The sequence below is a fragment of the Saccopteryx bilineata genome, chromosome 4 (genome assembly GCF_036850765.1).
Source record: "Saccopteryx bilineata isolate mSacBil1 chromosome 4, mSacBil1_pri_phased_curated, whole genome shotgun sequence".
Lineage (NCBI taxonomy): Eukaryota > Metazoa > Chordata > Mammalia > Chiroptera > Emballonuridae > Saccopteryx > Saccopteryx bilineata.
Window position 1 is genome coordinate 24,969,959 of NC_089493.1, and position 10,418 is coordinate 24,980,376.

General features: G+C 51.3%; 1 long non-coding RNA gene across 1 annotated transcript; it reads left to right on the plus strand.

Annotated features, from left to right (window-relative positions):
• Positions 1 to 4,057: 4,057 nt before the first annotated feature.
• Positions 4,058 to 10,022, plus strand: LOC136334456 (uncharacterized). The gene is made up of 3 exons (XR_010731158.1): positions 4,058 to 4,380; positions 6,076 to 6,155; positions 6,522 to 10,022. It is a non-coding gene; the product is annotated as an uncharacterized lncRNA (long non-coding RNA).
• The last annotated feature ends 396 nt before the right edge of the window (positions 10,023 to 10,418 follow it).

A 10,418-nucleotide genomic window follows, 5' to 3' on the forward strand; every position in this document is an offset into this window, starting at 1 on the left:
TGGCATCTCACTCAGCACTCTGCCATCTTGGCTGCTTTTCCTGGCCTCCTCCACGTGGCCTCCTTCCGCTGCTGGCTCTACTCTCTCTGCTCTCTCATGCTAACCTCAGGAACCAAGCCCCAAGTCCCGTTCTGCCCCCATTTTATAGTGTAGAAATCCAAACCCTTAATCCAATATACAAAATAGGGAAGTCTCTAATACAAAGTCACTTCTCTGAGGCATGATTGGATTGTACCACCCCACATCAAAAAGAGTGGGAAAGGCTTAATCCCAAAACCAAGCCCCAGGATATAAGGATTCTCAACACACATTAATATCACCTGGGCGACGGCCTCCATCTTTAACAAAGTGAGCATAATACATTTTATCTGCCCAACAAGGAGTCATGGCTGAGCATTACATATTGAGATACAGTTGTTATATTAGACATTATTTTTTTTCCTTTATAATACAGTTAAGGTCATTAGATTGATTCAACATATTATGTCTGGAAGTAGGTTATATGATTGACAAGTTTACTTTTAGGTTGTAAAATTATCACAAAATATTAAAAAATAAGTTTTAAAAGCAGCGGTGGGTGTCAGGGGGTTGAGACCACAGTTCTAGGTGACTGAGCTTATACTGCCTCTCCTGTTTTGGAGCGGGGGCCCCTTACCCGCTAAACGGAGGACTTGGCCTAAGGCACACATTTAAGCAACTCTCGCTAGCTCTCGGCTCCCCCTTCCTGTGCACCCATGTAGGGATAAACCCAGTCCAACTCTGCCCTCTCCTCATCCTGCCTACCCCCAGGCGTCTGGAGCCCCCAGCCTGCAAGTCCGGCCTTGACTGAGTCAGTCAAGTGTCCATTCAGAGCTGAGGCAGGCAGCCAGCTTCGCCTGCCCGCTGCCCGATCTAGAAAAAGCCTGATGTGTTCCGAGGAAGGAAGTTGCTTCCCCGTCATCCTCTTATCCACTAAGGCAGACACCCCCCAGCCTGCCTTTCACTGTGGGTCTCACTCCATCCCCTCCCCCCCCACTAACTGCATCCCCCCAGCCTGCATTTCACTGTGGGTCACACTCCATCCCCTTCCCCCCCACTAACTGCATCCCCCCCAGCCTGCATTTCACTGTGGGTCACACTCCATCCCCTTCCCCCCACTAAGTGCAGCCCCCCCAGCCTGCATTTCACTGTGGGTCTCACTCCATCCCCTTCCCCCCACTAAGTGCAGCCCCCCCAGCCTGCCTTTCACTGTGGGTCTCACTCCATCCCCTTCCCCCCCACTAACTGCATCCCCCCCAGCCTGCCTTTCACTGTGGGTCTCACTCCATCCCCTTCCCCCCCACTAACTGCAGCCCCCCCCAGCCTGTATTTCATTGTGGGTCTCACTCCATCCCCCCCCACTAACTGCAGCCCCCAGCCTGCATTTCACTGTGGGTCTCACTCCATCCCCTTCCCCCCCACTAACTGCAGCCCCCCCAGCCTGCATTTCACTGTGGGTCTCACTCCATCCCCTTCCCCCCACTAACTGCACCCCCCCCCAGCCTGCCTTTCACTGTGGGTCTCACTCCATCCCCTTCCCCCCCACTAACTGCAGCCCCCCAGCCTGCATTTCACTGTGGGTCTCACTCCATCCCCTTCCCCCCACTAACTGCAGCCCCCCCCAGCCTGCCTTTCACTGTGGGTCTCACTCCATCCCCTTCCCCCCCACTAACTGCAGCCCCCCAGCCTGCATTTCACTGTGGGTCTCACTCCATCTCCCCCCCACTAACTGCATCCCCCCTCAGCCTGCATTTCACTGTGGGTCTCACTCCATCCCCCCCCCCCCCCCCCCCCCCCCCGCTAACTGCAGCCCCCCCCTAGCCTGTATTTCATTGTGGGTCTCACTCCATCCCCTTCCCCCACAGAAACACAGCCTGGGCTCTTCTTGTCAGGTTCATCTTTGCTGCAAAATGATCACTGTAAGAAAAAAGACACAAAAGAGAAATCACACCTACTCCTGTTATTTAGAGAAAGTTGTGGCTAATATTTTGTGTTTTCTTTTTTCTTGGAAATCATACCATTGTTTTTTTTTATTTATTCATTTTAACTTAATTGAATTAAAAAATTTTCCCATTGGTTTGGAAGACAGAGAGAGAGGAAGGGAGAGACGGGGGAAGGATGAGAGAGAGAAAAAAAAGAAAGAGAAGCATCAACTTATTGTCCCACTTAGTTGTACATTCACTGGTTGCTTCCCACATATGCCCTGACCAGAGAGGAAGCCGTGACCTCGGTGAACTGGGGCAGTGCTCTATCTATCTGCTGAGCCACCTGGCCAGGGTTTTTATTTTATTTTATTTTATTTTATTTATTTATAAAGATTTGATTTATTAATTTACAGGATGTGAGGCGTGAGAAATATCAACTCATAGTTGCTGCTTTTTAGTTGTTCGTTGCTTGCTTGTTGCTTGTCATATGTGCCTTGACCGGGCAAGCCCAGGGTTTTGAACCTGCAAACTCAGTATTCCAGGTCAATGCTCTATCCACTGTGTTACCATAGGCCAGGCTATTTATTATTATTATTATTATTTTATTTTTATTTTTATTAAGTGAGAGACAGGGAGGCAGAGAGACAGACTCCTGCATGCTCCCAACCGGGATCCACCCGGCAAGCCAACTAGGGGGTGATGCTCTGCTGATTTGGGGCCACTGCTCTGTTGCTCCAAAGGAGCTATTTCAGCACCTGAGGTGAGGCCATGGAGCCATCCTCAGTGCCCGGGGCCAAATTGCCTGAACCATTTGAGCCATGGCTGCAGGAAGGGAAGAGAGTGGGGGGGCGTGGAGATGCAAATGGTCTCTCCTATGTGCCCTGACTAGAAATCGAACCCAGGACTTCTACAAGCCAGGCTGAAGCTCTACCGTTGAGCCAACTGGCCAGGGCCCAGGCTATTTTTTTTTAAAGACTTTATTTATTCGTTTTCAGAGAAGGGAGAGAGGGGGTGGGGGGAGGACCAGGAAGCATCAACTCCCACATGTGCCCTAAGAGAGCCCAGGGCTTCGATCCAGCAACCTCAGCATTCCAGGTTGACATTCTTATCCACCGTGCCACCACAGGTCAGGCGGGCCCAGGCTATTTTATTTTTTAACAACCCATTTGCTCATGCTGTTTTGTAACCTGCTTCCCCCCACCAATTATATATCTTGAACAAATTTTCAGGTCATTACATATTCTTCTACCAAGAAATGTCAGTCCTGGCCAGTGGCTCAGTGGATAGAGTGTCAACCCAGCATATGGATGTCCTAGGTTCAATTCCCGGTCAGGGCACACAGGACAAGCAACCATCTACTCCTCTCCCCCGCCCTCTCCCCTTTCTCTCCTTCCCCTCCCACAGCCAGTGATTCCATTGTTTCGAGCATCGGCCCGGGCACTGAGGACAGCTCAGTTGGATCTCATTTTGGTACTTGAACGTCGGTCCCAGATGGGGTTGCTGGGTGGATCCCAGTCAGGGTGCAGGCAGGAGTCTGACTCACTATCTCCTTTCCTCTCACCTAAAAAATAAGAAGAAGAAGGAGGAGGAGGAGGAGGAGGAGGAGGAGGAGGAAGAGGAAGAGGAGGAGGAGGAGGAGGAAGAGGAAGAGGAAGAGGAAGAGGAGGAGGAGGAGGAGGAGGAAGAAGAAGAAGAAGAAGAAGAAGAAGAAGAAGAAGAAGAAGAAGAAGAAGAAGAAAGAGGAGGAGGAGGAGGAGGAGGAGGAGGAGAAAGGAGAAGAAGAAAAAAATGGCAATGGCTTCCCAGTATTCTATAAATAAACCATGGTTTATTTAACCAGTCTATTGATTGCTGCACATTTTGTACCTCATTTTTGACCTTGTTTGAATCCTGGCTCTCTACTTAATAGCTGTGTGATGTCAGGAAAGTTGCCTCCTCTTTCTGAGCCTTGGATTTTTCATCTGTCCATTGAGTCTTCTAATGCTCCATGCCCTTGGGCATTGCTTTGAAGCTCCCGCAGTGGTGTGACGTGGCGTTTGGCACAGTGCCTTGGCACGTCCCCCAAACTGTTTTCTCAATGTGACTCTTTATCCTTTTCTCTGCTGCACTTTCTTCCGCTCATTCAACAGCTCACGGTTCATCTTGGCCACCCTGGAAGATTGCCTCAGGGTCTTCCCGTGACTGTCATTCTCAGTGTATAAATCTGCCTCCTGGCTGGCCAGGCTCCTGTCTGTCTCCTTGTTGCAGGAATGAGAGCTTATCATGGACTCTGGACTGGAAATTAATGCCCAGTGGGACTGGACTAAGATGACCAGGCTAGCTGCTTCCATGGCTAAGACGGGCTCAGATCAGATCTCTTAGGGAAGAGCCTCTGGCAGTTCCTGTGATACGAATTTCCTGGGCCAGCAGAAATGACTGTCCATTCACTTCTTCCAAGGTGAGTGAAAAGGGCTGCTCAGGTCCCTGGGCCCGTGATGGGCTATGTGTTCCCACCTTGATGGCCAGAGATGTGACCGTCCTGGACAGCGTCCGTGGTCCAGGAGCCTTGCACACCTGCCATGGCCTTTCTTTCCCGGGCCGTCCCTAGGTGAAGGTCTGAGCGTGCCTGTCCTGCACCAGCTGGAGGAGCCCTCTTTCTCCAGCCGGGCCTCCCACGGCCAGCACCCATTTCTGCGGCAGAAGGACATGCCCAGGCCTAAGCTCCTGGTTCTGAAAAGGCCTTTCAGCCAAGCTGTCTTCTTTCAACATCTAGAACGCAGGCCCTCGATAACCCAAGTAGGAAACTTGAGTTCAGGCCTGTGTGGACATGCACACGCACATGCATTTCCTCCCTGTCCTCCCACACTTACTCTCTCAGGCACGCCCACACGCACTCACACATTCTCACACACACACATGCATGCACACACAACCACCCTAGGCAGGTGTCAGACAGCATAAATCAATCTCACCCAGCTTGGGTTTTTGGTCATGATGTCCTGAGGACAAGAAGAGAACAGGATTTGAAAGACCCCTGCTGCCAGACCACACAGTCTGTCTCCTCGTCTCCTCTAATTATGACTCCATAGGTCAGCTCTGGATTTCCTGTACCCTGGAGGGGTGAGGGAGAAGGGGCCTTCCCTGCAAACCAGAAGTGAGACAGCGGCCTGCCCACTGTGACCCCCGTCTCTGACTAGTTGACCACGAGCAGGGCTCTGAAGGGGCTAAGATGCTCTTACCTCCTCCTGACCCACATGATAAGTGAGGGGCTCAGAGTGCTGGGACGGGTGAGGAAAGGTCGTGGGAGAGATGACCCGGGTGGGGGGCAGGGGTGGCCTTGGGAAGGAGGCAGGAAGGCAGATGGGCCTCCAAGTACTGAGAGAATCTCACCAGACAAGGTGTAAACACCTGTTCCCCGACAAAGTTCAGGAACAATACAGAATCAGTGTAGAGACCCTTACAATAGAATGTAACTTACATTTGTGAGGGCCTACTGTGTGCCAGGCACCGTCAGAGGATGCCAAAAAGAGGAAAACATCTCCTGGGTTCTGTCCTCCCTAAAGCAGAGCTGCCGCCCACGGGGGTCACATTGCCTTCTACTTTCTTTCTGAGACAGGCTTTCTTAAGTAGCGTGGTCAGCACCCCTCACTGCCACTCAGGGAGTTCTCACCAGTTCCCATCAGTGTGGTGAAGGACCCCGGGTCAGCAGGAAGCACAGTGTGACTGGGTTACTACTGCTCTCTGCCATCTGCGACTCACCCTGAAGGGACACTGACAGATGCTGGGCTCTGTCCTTTAACCAAGTGGCTTTGGCAGTTGCCCTTTGTGAATATTTTTAACTGTTTCTCTCTCTCTTGTGTACATTGGTTCTTCACTCGGGGTGATTTTGTCTGCCATGGACATGTGACAATGTTAGTAACGTTTCTGGTTGACACAATGGGGGGGTGCTACTGGCATCTGGCGGGTAGAAGGGGGCCAGCAAATGTCCTGCAGTACACAAGACAGCTCCCCACAACAAAGCACTAATGGCCCCAAATGGCATTGTGCTGAGGTAGAGAAACCCTCTGGTAACATGTCAGCTCTGGCTGAGATTATTATGTTCCTCTATTGCATCTCTCTCTGTTTCTAATGTGGGATTTCCAACCCATTGTAGGCCAAGAAACCGGTTAATCAAGCTTGCCAGAACTGGTTCCTAAGAGTGACTAGATGCAGAATCCAGCCCCATGGGCTACTGTGAGTCAAGTGCATGAGCTCCATAAGCCTGACTTAGGCTGGGGTGGGGCTCAGTGACTCTAACAAAGGTGGGGAGGTGCCAGCCACAGGGGTCCTGGGCCTTCAAGAGTGGTGTCCAGACACCAAGAAGAGACTCTGGTGCCTGAAGGGCAGCTCCCTCCCTCCTGGTTCCACTCTGGCCTGCCTCTCCTCTTTGGTTTCTGCCTATTCTATTTGGCCAGTGGGTCCCAACATCTTTGGCTTCTGTGCCCCAGTGCTCCAGTTCCCAGCCACCGCCATGCCTTACTCTGCTCGGAGATTTGGCTCCTCTTGGCCCTCACCCTGCAGCCAGGCAGATGCAACAATGGGTTTCTTTCCTCTTTCTAGGTTTTCCACAGCGTGGGATGGATGGCAAGGGGGTCGCACTGGTGACCTCCAGGTCAACAAGGCTTCGCCATATTTGGGAATGCACTACTTATATGGTGTGCCAACAATGTTCTCGGCTCGGGCTTGCTCATTCCAAACGTTTAAGGACTTCTTTGGTTGTCAGTGATGGAAATGAACTCTGGCTGAGCTAAGCTAAGCAAAACAGAAAATCTATTTTTATTGGAAAGACTCCAGAAGTACCTCAAGAATTCCAGGACAGGTCTGTCACTGGGTCTCAAGGATGCCCTGAAGCCAGGGACAGGAACCTTGTGGGAGCACAGAGTCCTTCCTACCCTCTGCCCTCTGCTTCCTGCCTCTCCTTCCCCATCTGTCCCTCTGCTTTCTGGGATGTGGAGCACTCAGGGTAGAGAACCCACTGGAAACAACAGCAGCTGGGCTGACACGTCCTCCATTCAGAGGAGCAACCTGTCTGGGCTGGAGCCTGTTGGTTCTGACTCAAAATTCCTGGGGAGGGACTGCAATTGTAGGTATGCAAATAAATCCCTAGGTATCCAGGGTGACATTTATCTTTTTTTTTTTTTTTTTTTTTTGTATTTTTCTGAAGCTGGAAACAGGGAGAGACAGTCAGCAGACTCCCGCATGCGCCCAACAGGAATCCACCCGGCACACCCACCAGGGGGCGACGCTCTGCCCACCAGGGGGTGATACTCTGCCCCTCCGGGGCGTCGCTCTATTGCGACCAGAGCCACTCTAGCGCCTGGGGTAGAGGCCAAGGAGCCATCCCCAGCGCCAGGCCCATCTTTGCTCCAATGGAGCCTCGGCTGCGGGAGGGGAAGAGAGAGACAGAGAGGAAGGAGAGGGGGAGGGGTGGAGAAGCAGATGGGCGCTTCTCCTGTGTGCCCTGGCCAGGAATCGAACCCAGGACTTCTGCATGCCAGGCCGACGCTCTACCACTGAGCCAACCAGCCAGGGCCAGGGTGACATTTATCTTGATGGCCAAGACAGGACACTGAAAGAGAGCTTGTCAGAGACGCAGAGGGATAGCTCCAGTTTTCGGTGGTGAACTCTGACTGGCTGGGCTGGGTTGAAAGCAGAGGCATTCTGTAGGTCAAGTCTGCGATGAAGAAGGCCTGGCTTAAATTCTCCTCCAGCCCACACACTTCTAGGAGAAATCACTACAGCTCCAATCCCCACGGAGGTCCCTCTCTGAGGAGAAAATTGTAGCACTGAGTTGGGACATCCAGGACAGTGGAACAGACAGTGCCCAGTGTCCGCAGGCGAGAGGGCGTGGCTAACTGCCAGGTCCCCTTCGCTCAGGAAAAGCTAGAGGAGGGAACCACATTTGAACTGAGCCTCGAAGGACGGAGGAAACATCTGGTTGGCTGACCCAGAGAAGAAGGACATGCCTGAGCTCATGGGAAGCCCTGGAGTCTTGGGTGACTGCAAAGGCAACATCCGTGGGAGGGTTTCTGCTTCCCCTTTTCTCACAGTCCCCTCTCTTCACAGCTCCTCTAGTAGTTTCCCATCGCTGCTGTAACAAATTACCACCAATTCTGTGGCTTAAAACAACACAAGTTTATTCTCTTACTACTCTAGAGGCCAGAAGTCCGAGATGAGTCTAAAGGGGCTAAAATCAGGGGAGTGAATTCAGTTGGCCTAAGGGGAATCAGCTTCCTGGCCTTTTCCAGCTTCTAGGGGCCCCTGCATTCCTTGGCTCATGGTTCCTTCCTCTGTCTTTAAAGTGCATCCCTCCAACCTCTGCTTCCATCACCCCATCTCCTCTCGTGTCTTTGACCTTCTTGTCTCCCCCTTATAAGGACCTCTGTGATTACATAGGGTCCACCTGGATCATCCAGGATAATCTCCTCACTTCTGGATCCTTAGTCATATCAGCAAAGGCTGTTTTGCCATGGAAGGTAATAAATTCACAGGTTCTGAGGATTAGGATATAGACGTCTTTGGGGGAGGGGTGGGAACGGACATTGTTCCATTGTTCGGCCTACCAGAGCCTCTTCTGCCATCCTTGTTGCTTTCTTCCCTGCTGGAGGCAAATGCAGTCATCTGATTGGATAGCCAGGGGACAACATAACATTCCTGGCATGGGCACCCTCCACTGTGGGGTGAGGGGAGCAGCTGGTACTCCACTTTTGGCTGCCCTGGATTAAGCCAACTGAAAAGGTCTTCTCAGGCTGTCAGATGCGGCCAGGCCTTTGTCCCCTGGGTCCTAGTTTCTCCAGCTCTGATAGGAGGATATGTCAGGGTTGTGCAGGGTCTGATTAGAGGAGACCCTTCCAATTCTGCATCCGGCTCTGTGTAAATAAAGCTCATCCTGTGTGCAGGTCCCTGCTCAGCTCCTTCTCATTTGAGGTCTGTTCTTGATGAGCCAACAGCCCAAGGGGAGAAGAAGTGAGTTTAGAGTTGCCCATACCTGCCCCAGTCATGGGCTCCTGAGACCCCCAGAGGTGGCTGGGTGGTGTGAGGAGGAAGTACAGCTGGAGCAAGGGAGGTAACCACTCCATTGTGCTCCATGCTGTGCAGACACAATGGAGTTTGTGTTCCATCTGGGACTACATTTTGAAAGGGCCATTAAAGCAGATCCTGGGAGCGTGCCCAGGAGAAGAGGAGCCGAGAAGCATGTCACAGGATGAGCAATGGCAGGAAGAGAAGAATGAACATCTGTTGAGTGTCTCAACGTTAAGGTACTTTGCACGGAGGTGCTCTAATCACTCCAGAAACCCTGAGAAAAACAGTGGTCCCCTTTAAACAAATGAGCAAACAGGAGCTCTAAGAGCTTAAGAATAGCTCTGAAAGTCACACAGGTGAGGAAGGAGTGCAGCTGGACTTGGAATCTATCTGCCCCCTCCCTCTCCTTCCCCCAAAGTCAAGGCCTCAGTCTTGCTTACAATGCTGCCTGTCCGTATTAAGAACTTTGGAGGAAGCTTTTGAAGCCACTGCCCCTTGTTTATCCAATGCCCATTCTCCCTTCCTTTCTTTACCAAGAGCATCATCATTTGAGGGAGCAATGAATCCAGATTTAAATAAATAAACAAAAGATAAACTTTTTTTTTTTTTGCAACTAGCAGAGGCCACAAACACAATTCCGGCCTGTGAGACATGAGCAGGAGTCTGCTGGGTGTTTCTGGGGAAGTTTGGGTTCCTTGCCGCTTTCCTTGTTTTCTTTGTGCTCGAAGTGTGGATGTGGAGCAGGCACCTCGCAACTGTGAGGTAACCGTAGAATAAAAGCTACCTATCAAAGATGGTGAGGCAGAAAGAGAGAAAGGAGAGGCGACAGTGAGGACCTCATCAAGTTGTTGCACCTGCTCTGGGCTGTCCGGCCCAGGCCTATTGTAATGTCAAGAAATAGCTATCAGTTCCTCACGGTAGTGGTGCAGGGAACACTGAGCTGTCAGTCCAAAATCCCGAGGTCTCTGGCTTGAGCGCAGGGTCACAGGCTTAAACATGGAGTCACAAGCTTGAGTGTGGGTTCATCTACATCAGTGGTCCCCAACCCCCGGCCTGCGAACTGGTACCAGTCTGTGGGCCATTTGGTACTGGTCCGCAGAGGAAGAATAAATAACTTACATTATTTCTGTTTTATTTATATTTAAGTCTGAACGATGTTTTATTCTTAAAAAAATGACCAGATTTCCTCTGTTACATCCGTCTAAGACTCACTCTTTTTTTTTTTTTTTTTACAGAGGCAGAGATAGACAGGGAAAGACAGACAGGAACGGAGAGAGATGAGAAGCATCAATCATTAGTTTCTCGTTGCACGTTGCAACTTCTTAGTTGTTCATTGATTGCTTTCTCATTGCCTTGACTGTGGGCCTTCAGCAGACCGAGTAACCCCTTGCTGGAGCCAGCGACCTTGGGTCCAAGCCGGTGAGCTTTTTTTTA